Here is a 23,146-nt window from a genome sequence, read left to right on the forward strand (position 1 = left end):
CAAGAGATTACGTGAATTTGTGACTATGCCAACAGAGGTGATTAGAACTTCTACCTACTGACAATGGAGATCTATCATGCCCAACTTGGGTATCACCCAGGATACTCCCCCCACCCTGAAGCACTAACTAGAGCTCCCTGACCACACCCAGCACATGCCTCTGAGTATTCACTGAAAGAGCAGACACTACACTAAATCACATAGGAATAGTTCAAAGATAAAATCCATCAGAGGAGAAAACCAACAAGTATTTCCACAAATTCCAAAAAATAAATTAAAGAAACAAGAATAAGGAAGACAACACGACTCCTTCAAAGGAACATAACAGCATTTCAATATTAGAATGTGAAGATGAAATGACTGAAAAGGAATTCAAAAGAATGATCATTGTATTAATCAGAAGAAATGAGAAGTTCATACATGACATGGAGGAAAAAGTTTCCCATGAGATTGAGAGATTTTGAAGAGAAATCAAACTGAAATATTAGAAATGAAGAATTTAACATGTCAAATAAAAATATAGTGGAAAGCCTCAACAAAAGATTTGGTGAGGCAGAAGAAAGAATATCCAAGCTAGAAGACAAATCTTTAGAAATATCTGCCAGACCAAAGAAAAAAAGAAACTAAAAATAATGTTCAAGATCTATGGGATACCATCAAATGACCCAATATGTGAATCCAACAACATATCAGAAAGATCATTTACCTTGACCACTTGGGATTTATCCTTGGTATGCAGGGATGGTTCAACATAAGAAAATCAGCAAATGTGATACAACACATTAACAAATTGAAGAATAAAAGCTAAATGATTATCTCAACAGATGCAGAAAGCATTTGATGAAATACAACATCCTTTCATCACAAAAACCTTAAGCAAATTGGGCAGTCCCTGCTTGCTAGAATTCTCTTCAATGAAGACCTTTTGCTTTAACCATTTTCTTTCCCATTTCTGCTTGTTTGGTGATTGGTCATATCCTTTTGACAGTTTTCTTGATTCCCAGTCTGTGTTTCCTGGGAAGTTGTTTGTTTATTATTAGTATTTTTACTTTGATTCTACTTAGACAGTTCTCTAGCCTCTCCTGTCTCTCTTCCAACTCTAGGTCACACAGCTCCAGCCAGAATCAGCAGGTCTCGATTTTCCCATTTTTGAATGGGTCATGCTATATTTGCTCAGAAGTTTTATTCATATTTATCAAGGTTTTTTTCACTAAGAAGTGGTATGTTATTTTATTCTATTCTATTTCATTTTATGTGTGTATGTGTCTATGTATATTGTATTGAAGGAGGTCTTTCCCTATTTAGAATTTCCATGTAGTATGAGATTTTCTAACTATACAGACATTATCTATAGATAATAAAATGTTTGAATTTTTCCAGTATTTATTGCCCTCATCTAAGGAAGAAAGACAGTGCAGTATCACTGGCCAGACATCACATCCACAAGAGTGAGCTCTGATGCTACTGATGATGACAAAGCAGCTTCATTAGCATAATGTGGGCTATAGTGGTACATGAAATCCATTGACTCAGCAGACATTTAATACACACATGTGGAATATTCACTGGAGACTTTCAGAAATAATCCAAAGGGAATTTGCAGAGTAGAGAATACCTAATGGTAGGTAAAGACCAGAGCTAGAGAATCTAGTTGATTGCTGGGGATATAATCACTGGGCCTTCATGACCAGAGGACTGTGGATGAACAGTATCAATTATGAAAATATATAAGAACACACCAGTTCAGTGAAAATGAACAATGAAGAATTTTAAGTGTCACTAAAAACAGCAATGAGAAGGGCAAAAAAAAAAAAATCGGACCTCAAAATATAAAAGTTAAATCACAATCCTAGATAAATGAGAGACAGATTAGAAAGCAACAGGGCCTAGATATCAACTTAGAAAAAGATGACAAAGATTAGTGTTTCCAGACACCTGAATTTCACAAATTGTTTTTTTCCCTCCTTTTAAAAATTTTGAGTACTGATTTAGTGTTATTTTTCTTTAAGCCAATTAATGATCTTAAAGGAAAACATATCATTATCATTTTTTCACAAAAGAAAAGAATATTTTATAAGCAAGAATTTAGGAATGATAAAGTCTCATGATAAAAAATAGTTTTATATTTATACTTATTACAAACATTTTATTGCACTGATATTTCTCACTGAGTCAAAGATAAATGCAAACCTCATCAAGGATTGGCACTAGCCAGTGCTGTGGCTCACTTGGCTCTAGTCCTGGCTGGGGCGCCGGTTCTGTCCTGGTTTCTCCTCTTCAATGGCCCAAGTGCTTGGGCCCTGCACCTGCATGGGAGACCAGGAGGAAGCACCTGGCTCCTGGCTTTGGATTGGCACAGTGCACCGGCAGTAGCGGCCATTTGGGGGGTGAACCAATGGAAGGAAGACCTTTCTCTCTGTCTCTCTCTCTCACTGTCTAACTCTGCCTGCCCAAAAAATCACAGATTAGTATAAATTTACCACAGAGGATATTTAGAATACTTACAACGTGAAGAGTCAGAACAGGTGACATCACTAGAATAGATGTCAACCACACACAGTCAACTAAAAATCAAACGTGACTTAAAAACATCACAGATATAAATCGATTCTGTGCAGAATTGTGGTACCAAAAGAGATGTGAAAAATTAAAACATATAAATATGAAGCTAACCTAAAACAATTTTCCTGACTTGATAAAAGGCAGTTACTCCCGGGTTTGAGAAAGATTTAACACGTCTTACATCATAAGCATCAAAGGAAGCACAGAGTCACCACTATTTACTTAATTTCTAAAATTACAAAGAAGTTGAACTTCATGAGAGAAGAGCTAGGGAGAAAAGAAAGTTTTTACTTTCATAAGGCAAAATTGAGAGGGCTGAAGGACTTGGGAAAATACTAACAGAGCACTTATGGGATATGTTTGCTCACCACAGGTCAATTGTCTTGATAAGTTACTGTTGTCTTTGAAGGAAGAAAAGCATTTCCAAAACCAGAATAACAGAAATATCCGTGTTTCTGGTGAACACTATGATTGATGAAGCTGGTTACCTTGAAAAGATAAGTAGCCAACATCTTAACATGTGTGGAACACATAGCAAGAGACAAATGTGAAGTAGAAAGTATTCTTCAATAACTACAGGCTCTCAGAAAAGGAGCCAGAGACAATTTTAAGATTATATCAAGAAATTACAAGGAAGATTGGATGCAGGTGGCAGTGAACTGAAAAAGGTGAAATAGTAAAAAATACAAGAAACTCTAGTTCTCCAGATGGTTGTATAAATAGGTTTATTCTTTTAAACTTTTTACCATTAAGAAATTTAGATGTTTAACATTGCTCATGGTACTTTTATTTGTCATATCACTCACATGAGAACAAATATTGTAGATTTTAGATTCCATCACAATATACTGAGATTTTTGTAGCTAATTCCTTACATGACAATATGCAATTACACTTTTTCTAATACTTAAATTAGTATATTATGCCAAGATATTTTTCCAATCATGTTATTTAAGATAGGTATTTCATATTATAGGCATTAAATATTTTATTTAAGAATAGTTTCAGGGGTTGGCACTGTGGTACAGTAGGTTAATTCTGACTGCAGCACTGGAATCCCATATGAGTGCTGGTTCTAGTCCCGGCTGTTCCTCTTCCTACCCAGCTTTCTGCTATGGTCTGGGAAAGCAGTAGAAGATGGCTCAAGTCCTTCAGCCGCTATACTTACATGGGAGACCTGGAAGAATTTCCTGGCTCCTGGCTTTGCATCAGCCCAGCTCCAGCCATTATGGCCCTTTGGGGAGTGAATCAGTGGATGGAAGACCTTTCGGTCTCTCTCTCTCTCTCTATGTCTATAACCCCACCTCTCAAATAAATAAAATCTTAAAAAAGAATAGTTTCAGATTTACAAAACAAAAATTTTGAGGTCATGATATAGAGTTCCTGTGTAGTCCAATCCTAGTTCCACCATTATTAACACCTCATATTAGTATCTTATCCCTCTCCTCCACCCTAGTCTCTAGTAATCAATATTTTGTATTCAGATTGAGGAGTTTTTTAAATTTTACCTCCCACAATAAGGCAGAACATGAGGTATTTACCATTCTGTGTCTGCATTATTTCACACAACATAATGTCCTCCAGTTCAATCTTTTTGCAGAAAGACACAGGGTTTCATTTTTTGTAGCTGAATAGAATTCCATCATGTCTGTGTACCATATTTCTTAATCTGTTCATCTGATGATGGACATCTCGGTTGATTCCATATTTTGGCTATTGTGAACAGTGCTGATATAAATAAGGTGGAGAAGATACCTCTTTGAAATAAAGAGTTCATATCTTTTGGGTATATACCCAGTGGTAAAATGCTGGATTACATGGCAATTCCATTTCTAGTAAAGAAATCTCCATAGTATTTTTCATAGTGGGTGCACTAATTTACATTCCACAAACAGTGTTTATAAGAGTTCTCAAGACATTGCAAAAAGGAAAAATCTTCCATGTTCATGGATTGGAAGAATCAACATCAACAAAATGTCCATACTACCAAAAGCAATTTACAGATTCAATGTGATTACAATCAAAATACCAACAACATTCTTTTCATATCTAGAAAAATGATGCCAAAATTCATATAGAAACACAAGGGACATGAATAGCTAAAGCAATCTTATACAACAAAAACAAAGCGAGAGGCATGACAATACTAGATTTCAAGGCATACTATAGGGCAGTTATAATCAAAATAGCTTGGTAGTGGCACAAAAATAGATGTGTAGGCCAATGGAACAGAACAGAAACTCCAGATATCAATCTGTATATCTACAACCAACTTATCTTTGACAAAGGAGCTAAAATCAATCATTGGAGAAAGGACAGTTTCTTCAACAAATGGTGCTGAGAAAACTGGATCTCTGTGTGGAGAAGTATGTAATTGGATCCCTACCTTACACTTTACACAAAAATCCACTCAAAATGTAGCAAAGACATAAATACAATCAAGTTACTAGAGAACATTGGGGGAAACTCAGCAAGACACCAGTGTAGGCAAAAAAACTCTTGGAAAAGACCCCAGAAGCACAGGCAATCAAAGCAAGAATTGACAAATGGAATTACATCAAGCTAAAAAGCTTCTTCACTGCAAAGAAACACTCAGCAAAGCGAAGAGGCAACCAACAGAACAGGAGAAAATATGGCAAAGTAGGCAACTGATAAAGGGTTAATATCTGCAATCTATGAAGAACTCAAGAAATTCAACAACAACAAAACAAATAACCCAGTTAAGAAATGGGCAAAGGACTTGAACAGACATTTTTTGAGAGAGGAAATGCAAATGGCCAATAGACCCTTGAAAAAAATGCTCAGGATCACTAGCCATCTGGGAAATGCAAATCAAAACCACTTTACCCCAGTTAGAAGGCTGTCAGACAGAAATCAACAAACAACAAATGCTGGCGAGGATGTGGGGGAAAAGGTACCCTAATCCTCCACTGTTGGTGGAAATGTAAACTGGCAGAGCCACTGTGGAAGACAATATGAAGATAGCTCAGAAATCTGAATATAGACCTACCATTTGACCCAACCACCCCACTGCGGGGAATTTACCCAAACAAAATGAATAGGATAAAGAGAATTATTTGTACTCCCATGTTTATTGCAGCTCAATGCACAATAGCTGAGATATGGAAGCAACTCAGATACATATCATCTGATAATGGCATAAAGAAAATCTCACTCCACACATCCACATAGGAGATGAGGAGATTCATTTGTGGGTGAAATATCTGAGCAAGACAAAACACCTGTACATTGATACTTTCTGGTTTTCAAGCGAAATACATTTTCACTGCCTATCCACACAATGCAAAATTCCAACTGTGTACAATACTTCTAGGCACACAAAGCTTCCAATTAGCATTGTGGTATCTTACTCTATTTTTTTAAAAGATTCATTTATTTATTTGAAAATCAGAATTAGAGAGAGAGAGAGAAAGAATTTTTCATATGCTGGTTCACACCCCAAATGGCTGCAACAGCTGGGGCTGGGACAGGCCAAAGCCAGTAGCCAGAAGCTTCTTCTAGGTCTCCCACATAGGAGCAGGGGCACAAGTACTTGGGCCGTCTTCTGCTGCTTTTCCAAGTTGCATGAGCAGGAAGTCATATCAGAGGAGCTGGGACTTCAACTGGCATCCATATGTATATAAGAGAATATATTCTAGTCATGAAAGAAGAAGAGGGAGTACATAACTGTAGGTTTTCAGTTGTTTAGAAAACAAAAAAGGTATCCTTGGGAAATATGATGAAAAATGTCTCTGAAAATGAAAACAAAGAAAATGGAGGGAAATAAGTTCTCAAGGAATTAATTTAAGAAAGTTTCTAGGCACTGAAAGACATGACTTTCCAGATGAAAAGACTCATTAGGTGCACAGTACAATAGGTCAAAGACAATTCAAACCAAGGAACATCATTGTAAGCAGTCTGCATATTGACATCATCTGAAAGGAAAAAGAGGCCCCCATACAGAGTATCAAGTTTCAGAGCCCAATCAGATTTTGAGCAGCTGATGCCACATGAATGAGACAAGTTCAACTAAATCATGTTTAAATGCCTCAAGTGGAGTTTCTGAGCCATATTCTGTCTAGCCAAAGATTTCACATATGATAGGAAGGTTATCAGTAATCTACATTAGAAACATCTTTCTTTTTTAAAGATTATTTATTTATTTATTTGAGAAGTAGAATTGCAAGCAGAGAGAGGGAGAGACAAAGAGAAATGTCTTCCATTCCACTGGTTCACTAACCAAATGAATGCAATGGCTGGAGCTGGACCGAACCAAAGCCAAGAGCCAGGAGCTCCCCCAGGGCCTCCTATGTGGGTGCAGGGCCCCAAGCACTTGGGCCATCTTCCACTGCTTTCCCAGGCCATAAGCAGAGAGCTGGATCAGAAGTAAAGTAGCTGGGACATGAACCAGCACCCTTATGGTACCTTTTAGATAATTGACAGGCAGGGTTCCTTGGGGTTCATTAATGTTTACTAATGGTTCAGGTTCTATTTTCTGTTCCAACAGCACTGTTTTCTTTCTCAAAAGCCAAGAGGGAGACTTCTTGTTAAGGTGGTTGTTCAACCACAAGCATTTATCTTCTCTACTTCCTAAGGTCCTACTAAAATGACAATGAAAGAATAAAGAAGTTTTTAACCTTACATCTTTTTCTCAAGCTTTTTCTTTCTTTGACATAATTGTCTGCAATGTTGTTTCTGTTCCCTGTTACTTTGTGATCCATTTCACATCTGCCTCTAAATCTATTTTAAGATAGGTAATGACTTTATTTATTTTTAATATGCCTTCTAGCTCTGCCGGCTGCTTGTTGTCTAGGATTTTAGAATCTCCTTTCAGCTGTATTATAGAGTCTATAATGTTTTGACTTTTCTTTAACACACAAAATAGCTGTTTCCCAAAGGTTTTCTCTATTCTCTCCAGATTAATTTTCATACATCTCTTTACACCTGTAATTTTGCATGCAGTGCTTATTTATTTCTTCATATGTCACCAGATTTTATACAGATGCTGAGTTTTGCTTTGTGGGGTGTCTTTTCCTTCTTCATACCTACTGTTTGTCTAAAGCCCTGTCTTTAGATATTCATTGAGACGACAGACATTTTCTTGGAAGTTTCCTGGGCTGGTGAGGGAAGAAAAGGAGCTGTCAATGTGAACAATTTATTTTGGAAGTCTTTGCTTTCTGTTGTGGTCTCTGAAAAGTGTCACCCTAGTTCAATTCACATAGCCTATTTTCTCATTGGCTTGACCACATAGTGATTTGGGTGCTTGATGAGATAACTGAGTTATAAGAATTAAACTATACTTAGAAATGTCATTAAAGGGTTTGTATAGAGCCAAGGGTAGAGAAACTTTTTAATTACAAGGTCTACTTTGATATTTATAATATCATTTGCAGGCCATGCAAAATTATCAACTTGAAAATTAGCCTGCTACAGATTTATTGAGTTTCAAGTCCCACCTGTGGCTGCCTTGGCAAAACCAGGCCACATGGCTCTGGGGGCCTCATACAGCTCACTCCTGGACCTTCAGAAACTCACTGGAACGATTTGCTTGGTTGGCAGAGTGCCAATTTTTGTTGGTGATTCTATTTTTCCAGAGCTGCTCATGAATAACAACTGTAGGCCTCTATTCTTTGTTGGAAGAAATAGAGATTTTGAGTCTAACAATTGTTTCCACTGACTACCAAATATTAGGTAAATTCGCCAGCTTTAGTATCCTTGTTCATGCATTCATTTATAGATTCTTGTATTCAGCATCTCTTGGTAACAGGCCCTGAGGTAGACGTTGGACACAAAATGGAAACTGAAATAACCTCACTGTCTCCCTGTAGATTATTGTCTTTGGGACAGTAGTCACATAAACTAGTATCTTCATGACATATTTGCTCTAACTGATCCATAGAAAGGACCTGAAGGAAGTATAGAAGATGGTACTCTTAGCCCTAAGAAATCTAGAGAAAAATTTTGGGAAGAAGTGACGCTGAGGTGGGTCTCTAAATGTAATGCAAGAGTTGATAAAGTTGGCAAGACTATGATAGAAAGAATATCGTGAGTAAAGTCTTAGCTTTAAGAAGGATCAAATTTAGTCTGGCTTGCCTATAATTCATAAAATATGTTGTGGAGAGAGAGGAAATGAGTATGCAAGATATTCATGGCAAATACTTTAACAAATTTTATATGTCAAGACAATGAGATTGGAATATTGACTACAGATCATGAAGATGCAGAAAGACTTTTTTAAAAAATAAAAGATGAACTGGAAAGGCTATGGAAGCCCCCTGAGTTCACCAACTCTGATCATATTTAGATAAGGCCATGGTCAAAGTGGAAGTTCTCTCCTCCCTTCAGAGAAAGGTACCTCCTTCTTTGATGACCCATTCTTTCCACTGGGATCTCACTCGTGGAGATCTTACATTTAGTTTTTTTTTTTTCTTCTTTTTTTTCTTTTTTTTTTTTTTTCCCCAGAGTGTCTTGGCTTTCCATGCATGAAATACTCTCATGGGCTTTTCAGCCGGATCCGCATGCCTTAAGGGCTGATTATGAGGCCAGAGTGCTGTTTAGGACATTTGCCATTCTATGGGTCTGCTGTGTATCTCACTTCCCATGTTGGATCATTCTCTCCCTTTTTGATTCTATCAGCTAGTATTTGCAGACACTATTCTTGTTTATGTGATCCCTTTGGTTCTTAGTCATATCATTACGATCAATTGTGAACAGAAATTGATCACTGGGACTAGTGAGATGGCATTGGTACATGCCACCTCAGCTCATGACAAGAGCCTAGGGTGATTACTGATGCCATAAACAAGAGTGTCAATTTGTTAAGTCAATAACAGGAGTCACTGTGCACTTACTCCTCATGTAGGATCTCTGTCCTTAATGTGCTGTACATTGAGATTTAATGCTATAACTAGTACTCAAACAGTATTTTTCATTTTATGTTTCTGTGTGGGAGCAAACTGTTGAAATCTTTACTTAATGTATGCTAAACTGATCTTCTGTGTATAAAGAGAATTGAAAATGAATCTTGATGTGAATGGAAGGGGAGAGGGAGTGGGAAAGGGGAGGGTTGTGGGTGGGAGGGATGTTATGGGGGGGAAGCCATTGTAATCCATATTCTGTACTTTGGAAATTTATATTCATTAAATAAAAGTTAAAAAAAAAGATGATTTCAGGAATGTTAATGTCCTTTGATCTCTTCAAAAGATAGCCAAAAACAATCTATGTCTAAAATAGGCCAATTAAAAACTTACTCTGCATTCTTCTAATGTTCAGTTTTGTTTGATAAAAGTTGTAGTTTATCAAACATGTATATGGTCTACATTATTGACAATTGGTATATTGACAAAGACCCTCTCCTTGAGCAAACTTCAATCAGGTTCCCCTGAGCAAGTTCCTCCAAATGGCCTTGATCTTGGCCCCCGTTCTGCTGAGCCCAAATAACCCAGTTTTAGAAAGAATCCTGCTAAGTGAGTTTAAAGAGAATTCCCCATCCTTAATGTCTAATCACCTTGCTTTGCCTTTAGTTGGGCACCGGGTTCTAGTCCCAGTTGCTCCTCTTCCAGTCTGGTTCACTGCCGTGGCCCGGGAAGGCTGTGGAGGATGGCCCAAGTGCTTGGGCCCTGCACCCACATGGGAGACCAGGAGGAAACACCTGGCTCCTGGCATCAGATCAGCATAGTTCTGGCCGTGGCAGCCATTTGGGGGGTGAACCAACAGAAGGAGGATCTTTCTCTCTGTCACTCTCACTGTTTATAACTCTACCTGTCAAATAATTTTTAAAAATAAGAATACCATTAAGGCAGTTTAGCAAGAACCTCCCTACCTCTGATGTCTCCTTAGTGATTTCCATGCACTATACCCTTCACTCTGCTGGCTGGCTGTAAATCTAGGTCTTTGTTATATCTGTATTGAGCCCAGGTCTATTCTGATGTCTTTATTCTCCTATTGCAATAGTTCTGAATAAAATGCTTTACAGTTTTAAGAACTGTCCAGCTGTGTTCCACTTTGACAGTTACACCCAAGAGTTCATTTGTTTGCTGTAAAAAGAAGACAAGTACCACTTTATTTTAAACAGGACCATTGCCTGTGCCAGCTAGTTTTGGAGTTACAGGTGTTGCTAATCTCTCTATTTTAAAATGTTTCCTTTTGTGGGCATATAGACAAACAGATAATAAGTATCTTCATTGACTGTAAGGCAAGACTTCCCTTCCAGATAGCCATGAATTAAATTTAGAGGGAAAGGATCAACCATTTACTTAATAACCTAGGCAATAAATAATAATGACCTGAACTCAGGAAGGTGTACTGTATGCAGTGGGAATTGAGATTAGGTGACAACATTTTCAGAATTATTTAACAAAATGGAATTGGCAACATTTAATAATTGTAGAGCTAAAAAGTAGGGGCAAAAAGCTAGGATAATTTCCATATTTTATTTTCTCTAACAGATGAATAATAATGGTGTTACAAAAAGAGTTGGGAATATAAACCAAGAAGTAAACATTATGATTTGGGAAAAATATCTGTGATAGACTACTGTGAAAAATGTCAGATAAACACATTTAAATATATATAATATAAAATAATATAATATAATATAATATATAATAATGTCAGGGAAGACATCAAGACTAAAGACCTCTCTGGGAATTGACAAGTTATTATGTAGCAATTGAAACCATGTGCATGAATGAGATCATTCAAGATAAGTACTTTAAATAAAAATGAATCAAAAAAAAGATGTTGGTTAATACAAAAACACAACTGCATGAAGAAACAGGAGCTAGCATAGAACCACAGAGACATAGAGAAGAAATAAAAAATGGTTTGGGGACAACAATAAGGAGAGCATCTCAAAGTAGAAGGTCTTCTATACTACTGTGAAAAGAACTGAAATAGGTTTACAGAATCTGGCCATTCAGTGGTGGTTTTTGAAGTAGCAATCATCATTTCAATAGAGTAAAAACTGTGGGTAGAGGCCAGCATTGTGGCCTAGTGGGTTAGGTATCCTATATGGAGACTGGTTCAAGTCCTGGCTTCTGCACTTCTGATCCAGCTCCTGGCTAATGCTCCTGTGAAAGCAGTGGAGGATGGCCCATATCTTTGCATCTCTGCACCCATGTGGGAGACCCAGAGACCTGGTTCCTGGCTTTGGCCTGGCCAAGTCCTGGCCGTTGTGGCCATCTGGGCAGTGAGCCAGCAATTGGCAGACCTTTCCCTCTCTGTCTCTCCTTGGGTCTCTCTCTGTAACTCATCTTTCAAATAAATAAAATAAATTTAAAAAAACCCTGTGGGTAACAGACTATTGCAATTTGTATCTTGAATGGGAGATGAAAAAAATAGAGAGGATCAAGTAGACTTCACTTCTAAGAAATTTAGTTATGAAGGAATAGAATAACATAGGATGTCAGCTATAAGGAAATGAGGGTCAAAGTGAAACGTCTTTAAACTGGAAAACAACCAAGAATGATTAAAGACTATATGAGAGATAAAGTTTCAGTACACTAATAGTTAACAAGTGTCACTATATCATACTAAAGATAGCTTAAGAGCTGGCAATGTGACACAGCATGCTAAGCTGCTCCTTGTGACACCCGCATACCATATCAGAGCTGCTCTATTTCCAATACAGCTCTCTGCTAATGCACATAGGAAAGCAGCAGCAGATCACCCAAGTGCTTGGGTCTCTGCCACCCACATGGAAGACCCAGATGGAGTTTCTGGCTCCTGGCTTCAGCCTGCCCAGCCTTGGTCATTGCAGTCATTTGGGGAGTGAACCAGTGTATGAAATATTTCTTTCTCTCTCTGTTTCTCTGTCTCTCTCTGTACTCTGCCTTTCAAAAAATAGAAAGATTTTTTTAAAAAAAAGATAATTCATGAAATTAGGTAGAAGTAAGCCTCAGAGTTTAGGCTATATGCAATATTCACAAAAGGCAAGATATGGACTCAACCAAAGTCTCTATCAACAGATGAATAAAGAAAATATATACGCACAATGAAATGTTATTTGGCCATAAAAAGGAATGATGTCCTGTCAATTGCAGCAAAATGGATGGAACTGGAAGATGCGTTAAATGGAATATGGCAGACATCTCTCTCATTTGTGGAACCTAAAAAATGACAATATGAAACTGGAATAGAGATTACTAGAGTCTAGAAAGTGGGACAGGAGAGAAGGAGGTTGGATAACAGGTACCAAACCACAGTTAGAAAGAAGGAACAGCTGCTAGTGTTCCATTGCCCAGTGGGGTGATTATTATTCACAGTAACATTATATGTCTTATGAAGAACTAGAAGATAAGAGCTCAGAGACTTTAAATATAAAGAAATGATATAGAAACAAAAATGCTAATTGCCCTGATTTGATCAATACATGCTGTATTCATGTGCTGAAATGTAACACTATCCCATAAATAAGTACAATTATTATATGTTCATCAAATCAATTTTAAAAATTACCACAATAGTAAAGTAGGGCTGACTTCTTTCAGGACTATCACAACTATACAGGTTCAGGGACTATTGTGACAGAGTTTTATAGTAAGGGATAGAGACTGGCTCACTTCCAAATATAAGGAAAAGAGGGAATCTATAGCCAAGCAGCAGTGTTGAGGGGATATGCGGATGGAAAATTACTAAGTGGAAACGTGATGCGTAAGGGAGGATTCTAGCTAACTCAACCTAACAGGGTTCTTGCTGAATGAAGGCTGGGATGATCAGATGTCACCTGGATGATTAGCAAAAATGAGGGACCCAGATGTCAAGAGCAACCAGATACAAGGGTGGGATATTCTGTCTAAACCAGCTCAACAGAATTCTTACTAAAATTGGGCCATACAAAGTCACAGAAGTCCAAAAGTGACGGCCTCCTTGAGAAGAGTGTTTAAAAGAATCTGACTAAAACTTGATCAAAGAGAAGCTCCTGCATGTTTCCCTGTCCCAGGTAGACAGAATACAGGTGAAGAACAGATAATTTCTCATGTTCCCCAGAGAAATATACCCAGTGTGCTGGCCTTCAAAGGCCTAAAGTGAAATAAGCTAGGCATAGAAAAGACAAATACCATGTGGTCTCCCTTGTATGGGAAGCTAAAAAAGGAGTCAGTCTGAACTTAGAATAGGGATTACTAAGAGACTGGGAAAGGGTTGGGGTGGGGAACAGAGGGACACTGGATAATAAGTACCAACACACATAGGAATAATTTCAAGTGTTCCTCAGCATAACAGGGTACTACAATGCACAACAGTGCATTTTACATTGTGTGAAGATTTGATCAGTATGTGCTGTGAATGTTTTAAATATCACACTGTAACCCATGATGTGTACACCTGTTACGTGTCAATCAGAAATTAACAATGAAAAAGAAGCTTTAAAGGATCTGTACTTCCTGCTCCATAACTCTCACCAAAGACCTCCACCTTCAGTTCCCAACCACTTTCCTTTTAAAAACTGTGCTACAACTTCCCAGACATTCCTAGAAGACACCAAGTCCCTACTAACTCAGAAATTTGAATTTCATGTTCTCCTACCCAGAATGCACATGTCACTCTCCATGCTACCCACTTTGCCCCATCTCAGCATCTCACTTAGCTCTGAAAACTGACCACAATTACACAGAGGGGGGATTTCCATTAATCCAGAAGAAATGCAGCAACACAGTAAGGAGGACTCCATTCCTATAAATGTGAATTTTAATGAGTCACATGCTTAGGTACACATGTGTGTAAACTATATGCCAGAATACGGAAATGTGAAGTAGGAAGTCTTCCCAGTCAGAGACAGACTCCTGTGGAGAAGCACCCTGCAGAGTATCTTTCTATGGAGTTTTATTAACTGACCACCAAAATGAAGAAAGACGGTAGAGATTTATTTTAAAAATGTTTCCTAAATAAGAAATAGGGAGAGAGTGCTTAGCTTAACAGTTAGGATGCCTGCATCCCACACTGGAGTGCTTGGGTTTCATTCCCAATTTTGGCTCCTGTTTTGGTTCCCAACCAATGCGCTGGGAGGCAGTGGTGATGGCTCAGATAACTGGGTTCCTACAACCCATGTTGGAGGTGTAGACTGCATTCCTGGATTCTGGCTATGACCTTGTTGCCAACATTTTGGGAATAAACTAGTGAATGGAAGCTCTCTCTGTTTGTCTTTCAAATAGATATATTTTCTTAAATTTTTAACAAGAATTAACAAGATTACCCTGTAGAAAACTCAGACAAAAATTAGAAGAAAAAGAAGTGATTGGCAACCAAGAAATACAAGACCTGCTGTGCCACAGATTTAGAAGACAAAGTAGAATATTCCAGGGAAAGTAGCTTGAAAGACAAAATGTAGACACTTGAAAGGAGAATTAGCACAGGTTTTGTTTCCTAGCTGAAAAGCAAATCAAAAAAAGAAAGCTGACAGATTTCTCACTAGCAGTTAAAGGGGAGCAATATTTCAAAATATTAGAAAAGGGATAAGGTTTGCCCCATAACGATTGCACCCCTACACTTATACATGAGTAGTTTTCTCCATTAATCTTATGCAAGATCCTTTTCAGCTAGACAGAGTAAGTATAAGGTAGACAAGGCAACCTAGCACTAAGAAATGCTATCCACAAGTCAGTAAGCCAGATAATCCAAATGGGTAATTTGGCATAAGGACCCAAACATGAAGATCCTATTAACTGAATCATTGGGATCTACAGGGTTATCTGAGACATATGTCAGTCGGCAACAAAGTGCTCCAGTGAAAGTTGCAAAAATGTTAGAAGACTGATAGGTACCCGGCGTGCAGGAAGAGATCTGTCTGAAGTTCTTCACTTTAAGCAACAGGGTAATTCTGGAAATAGGTAGAGATCCACACAGCATGTTATGAAAATCCACACAGATTTACATTTGAAATGGGATTTTTATACAGAACAGCACAAAGAAAAACTGAAGTGACCGAATGGCTTGTCATATCTAATTCTTCTTATGAATCTAAGAATAAGAAATGTACATGAGATGAGGCCTTCTTGGATTTCAGTAGTGATGTATATCACTGGCAAAGACCAAGATGGCCTAGTGAACTGCAGAACCTGCTGCAGCAACTTTCTACAGATGGGGGAGAGGCATGAGGAGTTTTCAGAAAGTTCATGAAAATGCCTATTATGAAAACTATAAATGGATTTCAAAATAGGTTTGTCCCAGAGCAAACTTTCCTTTTAATTCCATTTTATCACAAACTGTTTGAAGTACTCTTGTATTTTGGGTCTACCTAAATATTCAAACTTTAAGAGGTTGCTCCACTAATTAAAGCATTCCACGGGCTCCACCTTTCAGGTAATGGTCCCATATTACTACTAAGCAGGCTGATTCTTCTCCAAGTCAAAGAACTCTAAGCTCATGTCATTCAAAGCTTAGTTATTTCTTCCTGTCTCATTCCCCTTGACTTAGCTGCTTGCTTTCAGTTTTGTGCATGAAAAATTTCGAAGTAGGCCAAAACTTTGCTACAAAGTCCTTTCATTCTGAGGGATTGTAGAGCCTTTCTCGTTTGCTTCTTTTGCTTTCTGACAGCTCCTGCCTTTGCATACCCCTCTGGACTCTAGAAGCCTGTCTGTTCTCAGATCCATCCTGTTTTCTTTCTCTTAACATCCAGGATACCCTAGTTACAGATCCTGGCTCACCTTGATCTCTTGTATATATGTGATCTGGTTACCATCTGTGGTGGATCCAATGATGCACTGCTCATGACCCATTTCAAAGAAGGACTTGCTGCATCAGCTTCCAAGAGAGCTGTCTGTGACAGCTTTCAACTGGCAGCTTTTTGGGGAAAAAAGGCTGCAGAGAACTGACTTGGTCAATGTCTCATAGGCCACATCCATTGAGTCACTGATGTGAGAGTATAATAAAGTCCTGGCTACGTAGGCCCAACTTCGGACAACATTAAAGGGCCATTCCAGCTCATAAGACTCACCGAGACCCAATTCTTTTTCTGGGGGATGGTACTGAAAATGATGCTGTGTATTTTTATTGCTACTGGGGTAATGTTGCTTCTAGACCCATTTAGATGACATAGTAAAGAAATATGTTTTTATACTAACCTGTATCTATAGACACATAAATATTTCTATGTATAATCATCTGGATCTATATGAAGGCACTTCAAAAGGTTCACAGCTAATTCATGTTATGAAAAAACTACACATAGATTTCAAATTGGCTTTTGCACCAATAAACTTATCTTTCAATTTTATTTTTCCAACAACTTAAAAATTCTCATATTAAGCTAAACATGGTTTCATACTGGTGTCCACAGCTCTAATCCATTACCACATGGATCTTGTTAGCTGCTTCCTTTTGCTTGTGTGTAGCCTCCCACTCCAACAGTGAGCAACCTAGCTCCTACCATCTGCCATTAACGTCCTTAATTGTTCAAGTCCGGCATATGTATATGGTGGTTTCTGAAATATTAATCCATACGCATTCCGTGTGAGTACCTGTTTGAGTCTCAGTTGCTCCACTTCTGATTCAGGTCCCTGCTAACGTGCCTGGAAAAGTAGTACAAGATAGCTCAAGTACTTGAGCCCCTGCAACTTACATGGGAGACCCAGAAGGAGTTCCAGTTTCCTGGATTTGGCCTCACCCAGCTCTGGTCATTGCAGCCATTTGAACAGTGACCAGCAGATGGAAGATTTCTCTTGCTCCTTCTGTCTCTCCATCTCCTCTCTGTAAGTCTGCCTTTCAAATAAATAACCAGATGTTAAAAATAAAACAAATGAACCAAGATAAACAACCTATTTTATAAATGGCCAAAGGACATGAACAGTCATTTGTTTAAAAGAAAATATAAAAATAACCAATAAGTACTATAGATGCTCAACATCATTGCAATAGGAAAATGAAAATCAAAACAATAATGAGATACCACTTCATACCTACCAGAGTATTTTTAAAAAGCAGAAAATAATGAGTAATGGCAAGGGTGTGGATTAATTGTTGTTTATTCTTGGTGGGAATTTTAAATGGTACAGCTGTTGTGGAAAAGTTTGGAATTTCTGAAAAAAGTTCAACGTACAATTACCATAAGATCCAGCAATTCTACTCCTAAGTATATACCCCACATAATTGAATACAGATGTTAAAAAAAACTTGTATATATATGAATGTTCATAGCAGCCATATTACAATAGTCAAAAGATGTCAACAATACATACGTCCATCAATGGAGGTATTTACAAACAAAATGCTGTATATCCATACAACAGAATATTATTTGGCCATAAAAAGGAAGGTATTATTCAAATATGTTATAACATAGATGAACCTGGAAAATAGTATGCTATGTGGGGCTGGCGCCATGGCACAGTAGGTTAATCCTCCACCTGTGGCACCTGCATCCCATATGGGTGCTGATTCAAGTACCAGCTGCTCCTCTTCCAATCTAGCTCTCTGCTTGGGCACCCACACCCACATGGGAGACTGAGGAGTTCCTGGTTCCTAGCTTCGGATCGGCGCAGCTCCGGCCTTTGCAACCATTTGGGGAGTGAACCAGTGGAAGAAAGATCTTTCTCTCTATCTCTCCCTCTCACTGTCTATAATTCTACCTCTCAAATAAAATAAATAAAATCTTAAAAAAAGAAAATAGTATGCTATGTGAGAGAAGCTAGTAGCAAAAGACCTCATATTATGTGATTCCATTTATATAAAATCCCAAAACAGAAAAATCTATAGTGATGGAAAGTAAATTAGTAGTTACTTAGGACTGGACATTTTGTGTGAAAATGATGAATGTCTACTATTTTATATGTGATATCTTTTAGGATGATGAAAATATTCTAAGATAGAATGTGGTATTGATTCCACATATTTGTGAATATATTAAAAATCATGACTACATACCTTAAAAAGGCATACAACTTAAATAGGTATAAGAAAATTATATATCAAAAAAGCTATTTAAAAATAATGCATTAAATATTAAATAAAGGTCAATTTCCAAGTATCTTATCTTATTCACTAGAAGTATAGGGCATTTTTGCTCTATAAAATTAATAAAATTATATTTTAATGTTATATTATGTATTAATTTATTAAATTTTAGAGTGATGTTATCTTTTTTAAAAAAATTTTATTTATTTGAGAGAGATGAGTCACAGACAGTGAGAGGGAGAGACAGAGAGAAAGATCCCTTGTCTACCGGTTCACTCCCCAAATGGCCACAATGGCTGGAGCTGTGCCGATCTGAAGCCAGGAGCCAGGAGCTTCTCCTGGTCTCCCTCCACATGGGTGCAGAGGCCCAAGGACTTGGGCCATCTTCTACTGCTTTCCCAGGCCATAGCAGAGAGCTGGACTGGAAGAAGAGCAGCTGGGACTAGAACTGGCACCCATATGTGATGCTGGCAGCACAGGTGAAGGATTAACCTACTGTGCCATAGCACCAGCCTCGTGATGTTATCTTTTTAAAACATCTGTTTAGGGGCCAGCACTGTGGTGTTGCAGGTAAAGCTGCTGTCTACAGTGCCAGCATTCTGTATGGGTGCCCATTCAATTCTCTGCTGCTCCACTTCCGATCTGGCTCTCTGCTATGGCCTGGGAAAGCAGTAGAAGATGGTCCAAGTCATTGGGCCCCTACACCCATATGGGAGACCCGGAAGAAGCTCCTGGCTCCTGGCTTTGGATCAACGCAGCTCCAGCTATTGCGGCCAACTGGGGAGTGAACCAGCAGATGGAAGACCTCTCTCTCTCTGCCTCTTCTATCTCTGTGTAACTTTGACTTTCAAGTAAATAAATAAATAAATAAATCTTTAAAAAAATCTGTTTAACACTTTGTAATATGGTGATCAAGAGCTTGGTTCTAAGCTCCATGAGTTCTATTAATGGTGTTCATGAATGAAAAATATATCCTACAATAACACAAGGGTCCAAATGGTATAACTGTTTCAAAGGGAGTCAGTTTCACTGGCTTTACTTACTAAATCATGAACACAAACTTCCTGTCCTCTCCAATATCCAATAGAATATTTATTATAAATTTGGGAGGAAAATACCCTTAGCTAGTCTTGGATGTGAATGGGAAAAAGATGAATTTATATATTTTAAATAGCTGAGTTTAAAACTGAAATGTGTCAGAGTACTTTTTGACTGTTATAAAACAGTATCCACATTTTAAGGCATACAAATAGTAGAGTTTTGTGGGTGACATATTACATTTTCAGTAACAATCACATAATGGAAATATTACCAATCATTTTTAAAATGTTCACTCCACCTCTTGAAATTATTTCATTAATAAAACATCACCTTTTCCTCGAAGAAGAAATTGAATGAGTTTAGTTTTTCAAGAATATCTGCTAGGTAACATACTAATTTCACCCACTTGTCATTGCAGAAAAGGTCAGCCAATGTGGAATGTTTGCTTTTTTAGAGAGAAAACTGTGTAGTTTGGCTTCAGCTTTGAGAATTACTTAAATATTCTTTGTCATGAAATAATATATGGAGCTTAAAATGTTTTTATAATCATTTCTTATTTCAATTTGTTTTTTAACTGTTCCACTAAGAAAAATATTCTAGTTAGGTAGGCTCATAAACTCCAATATGTCACAAAAATCAAAAAGTAAAAGAAAAACGTGAGGAAAACTCATGAACCCCATCACTCTGTTTTTGGATACAACTTAAGCCATATTTTATTTTCTGGCAATTGGGCTGGTTACAAGCTCATTGTCAGTCCACATAGTACATGTAAATACAAGAACATTGTAAAGATGACAAAATAAAAACAGAAAGTTCCTGAATCCTTGAAATCGTTGTTGTATTCTGAGTTAATCAAAACTGGGATCATCTATGAACAGGTTCTTGTGTGAAATCCTAAGTCTGTATTTTTAAATCTACTTAGCATTGGGATTTCTGTTTAATGCAGTCTGTCTCATGATCTTTGCCTTTTCTGTTCCTTCTAATTATAATTTTGCACCAAAAGCTTCATGTACCTGAGTGGTTTTTAACAACTCAGGTCTCTTGGTTTAAATGCCATCCACCTTCCACCTAAGCTAATGTAGCCTTATTTTTACCCAAGTTATTCTCTACCACATTAGGATATGCAATTTTCTTCAAATAATTTCTTTGGTGAAACTTCTTGAGTTTCTCATTTTATATTATTTTTATTTTCAGTCTTCCTCATAGGAAGTGACATTATCTATCTTGTTCACTGCTGTATCCCAGTGCCAAAAATATTTCCTGGTACATGAAAGCACTCAATACTTATTCATTAAGTCTTCAACACTACTTTTTGAAACTTTTCCACATAAAGCAATGCATCAACATAGTGAACTTTTAACAATTTACACAATACAATCTATATTCTCTTGATTCTTTGCCTTTGAATTTTCTATTATTTTTACTTTTATATATTTTTTCTCTTTCTCGATTCTATAAGTTAAAGTAACAATTTATATGTCAGATACTGTGCTAGAATGCTGGAAACAAGAAGTTAAAAGAAAATTAATTTCCTACCACAATGAGTACCACCTCATATCTACTAGTGTGGTTATAATCAAAAGATGATAACAAATGTGGCAAACATCTGTAGAAACTGAAACTTCATATACTATTGATCAAAATGTAAAAGATGTAGCATTTCAGAAACAGTCTGGCAGTTTCTTGAATTTTAAGCATTGTATTTCCAAATGATTCAGCAATTCCATCCATAATTGTGAGTCTTCAAAAAGTTCATAGAAATACATGTTATTAAAATATGCATAGATTTAAAAATAATGTTTTAATTCATTTTCCACAAAGATTTTGAAATACTCTAGAGAACTGAAAACATATCTTCACACAAAAACTCACATAGCTCTTCATGGTAGCCTGATTTGTGACAGCTAAAAAGTGGAAACAACTCAAATGTCCAGTAGATTATGAATGGATAATTAACGTGTAGTTGATTTATACACTAGGATAGTAGGGGTTTCAAAAATTAGCGTAAAAATGCAGCTAAAAGATAATTCATGTTTTCTATGAATGATTTGAACTCCCCTGTATTATTTGGCAATAAAAAGGAATGGCTGGCACCGCGGCTCACTAGGCTAATCCTCCGCCTATGGCGCCGGTACTCTGGGTTCTAGTCCCGGTTGGGGTGCCGGTTCTGTCCCAGTTGTACCTCTTCAAGTCCAGCTCTCTGCTGTGGCCCTGGAGGGCAGTGGAGGATGGCCCAAGTCCTTGGGCCCTGCACCTGCATGGGAGACCAGGAGGAGGCACCTGGCTCCTGGCTTTGGATTGGCGCAGCGTGCTGGCTGTGGTGGTCATTTGGGGGGTGAACCAACGGAGGGAAGACCTTTCTCTCTGTCTCTCTCTCTCTCTCACTGTCTAACTCTGCCTGTCAAAAAAAAAATATGAAGTACTGATACATGGTATAATATGGATAAACCTTAAAAATATTATAAGTGAAAGAAGCCCATTACAATGTATCACATATATGATTTTATTTATGTGAAATGCTCAGATACACATATCTCTCTGTGTATACATATGTGTATGTGTGTGTGTGTATGTGTGTGTTAGAGAGAGAGAGAGAGAAGGAAGATAAGTGGTTATCGGATGAGGAAGTGATAAGGGAAGTTGGGGTGATGGCTAAGGGGGATGCAGTTTCTTTTGGGGATATTAGATATTCTTTTATTTTAAAGGCAGAGTTAGAGAGAGAGAGAGAGAGAGAGAGTCTTCCATCTGCAGGTTCACTCCTCAAAATGCCATAATGATAGGAACTGGACCAGTCAGAAGCCAAGAGCCAGGAGCTTCTTCTGGATCTCCCACAGGGGTTCAGGGGCCAAAAGACTTAGGCTGTCCTCTGCTGCTTTCCTAGGCACATTAGCAGGGAGCAAGATCAGAAATGGAGCAGCTCAGACTCAAACTAACACCCATATGGGATGCTGGAGCTACAGGCACTGGCTTTATTCCACTGTGCCATAGCACTGGCCTCTAATTAGGTGTTCTAAAATTTTATGTAGATAGAGGATGTGCATATCTACAGACATATTAAAAACCCCTGACTTGTATACTTTAACTGGGTGAAATATATTGTTTATGAATGATATCTCAATAAACCCGTTGAAATAGATAAATCACCAAAAAAATCCACAAAAACAAAATCTCTGCTACTCCTAGATATCTTTTAAGACTTACCTCTAGCTTTCTCTCCTCAAAGAAGTCAGTTCTGTGTCCTTGCTCTGTTTGACTATAGCATTCTTTAGATGCTTACATTACAGCTCATAACACTACCTGTTGTATGTTTGACTTGTCTCATCCATCACACTGAATGTTCCTTAGGAGTAACATTCCTCATTCCCAAGCGCCTCTATAACACAGAGTAGACACTTTAGTAAATGCTGGTTGAGAAAGAATGTGAAAAAGTAATTTGATTAACAACATGACTATTGCTTCACAATAGTGAAAAATTGCAAAACATTAAAATCCAGAGAGAGGGTGCAGCAAAAAGAAATCAAGTTCTTAAAATTAGAGTAGTCTGACGGGAAGCACACCAGGGATATGAAAGATCTTTACTAATGTGCAGGCCAAAGGTGCTGGACTGTAGGGGCCATGTTGTCAATGGCTCCTGGATAAAGCTGACACTTGGCAT

Source organism: Oryctolagus cuniculus, chromosome 1 (assembly GCF_051225735.1).
Source record: "Oryctolagus cuniculus isolate XC-2025 breed Fujian yellow rabbit chromosome 1, ASM5122573v1, whole genome shotgun sequence".
Taxonomy (NCBI): Eukaryota; Metazoa; Chordata; class Mammalia; order Lagomorpha; family Leporidae; genus Oryctolagus; species Oryctolagus cuniculus.